We start from the raw sequence: 1,246 nt of genomic DNA, 5'->3' as shown, positions 1-1,246 counted from the left end.
TTTCTCCATGTTGGTCAGGCTGGTCTCAAACTCCTGAGACTTCAGGTGATCCGCCCGCCTCGGCCTCCCAAAGTGCTGAGATTACAGGTGTGAGTCACAGCACCTGGCCTCTGGTTATAAAATTAATGAGGAAATTACCAGAATGGAGACGGAAAGTTCAAGTTAATCAGGTCCTGAGACTATTAGAGATGCCCGTCCACTCCATGGGATTGTCCAGGACTCTGCCATTTGAAGCCACCTCGAGTGAAGGATTAGACTGAAGATAGAAAGTGCATGATTTGAGTACCAATCAAAGGGATTTTATTAGAACTTTTGACATCCCATTAGTCGTGTTGAATTGAAAATTGTCCGGGAGTGAAAGCTGAGGTTCCTGTAATTTGAGATCAGTCAGTAGTGTGGGATCCGAGAGCTACTTAGGATGGAACCCTTCTCTCAGCCTGCAAAGCTACACTACTCTGAGTAGGTAGAGGTGTACTGGTGATAGGGTCAGCCGGATTCAGCAGAATGGCTGATGTGGGAGTGAGGGTTATGCTCAGTAAGGGAGCGAGTTGAGTTTTTAGTATCCAACTTGCTGCCCACAAATTGTCTCCCTGGATAGTTTTTGGTGTTAAAGTATGTTGAAGGATGGTCGCCACTGAATATTTCACATGCTAGTCTTGTGGTACGAAAAGAGAAATATATACTCCAAGGTCATAAACTAAATGAAAATACTAATGGGCAGTTGTTAGGGACTGATTTGTGTCTCCCCCCCAAATCTTGTATGTTGAAGACCTAACCCCAGTATGACTGCTTGGAAATGGGGCCTTTCAGGAGGTAGTTAAGGTTGAATGAGGTCGTAAGGGTGGGCTCCAATCTAATGTGTCTAATATTATTATTATTTGTTTGAGACAGTGTCGCTCTGTCGCCAGGCTGGAGCGCAGTGGCACAATCTCGGCTCACTGCAACCTCCACCTCCCTGGTTCAAGCAATTCTGCCTCAGCCTCCCGAGTAGCTGGGATTACAGGCACGCGCCACCACGCCTGGCTGATTTTTGTATTTTTAGTAGAGACGGGGTTTCACCATGTTGTCCAGATGGTCTCTATCTCTTGACCTCGTGATCTGCCTGCCTTGGCCTCCCAAAGTGATGGGATTACAGGTGTGAGCTACCACACCTGGCCCAATGTGTCTAATATTCTTATAAGAAGAGGAAGAGATGGCCTGGTGCGGTGATTCACGCCCTGTAATCCCAGCACTTTGGGAGGCCGAG

This window comes from Colobus angolensis, unplaced genomic scaffold, assembly GCF_000951035.1.
Source record: "Colobus angolensis palliatus isolate OR3802 unplaced genomic scaffold, Cang.pa_1.0 Scaffold559, whole genome shotgun sequence".
Classification (NCBI taxonomy): domain Eukaryota; kingdom Metazoa; phylum Chordata; class Mammalia; order Primates; family Cercopithecidae; genus Colobus; species Colobus angolensis.
Note: the sequence above shows the minus strand (reverse complement) of the source record.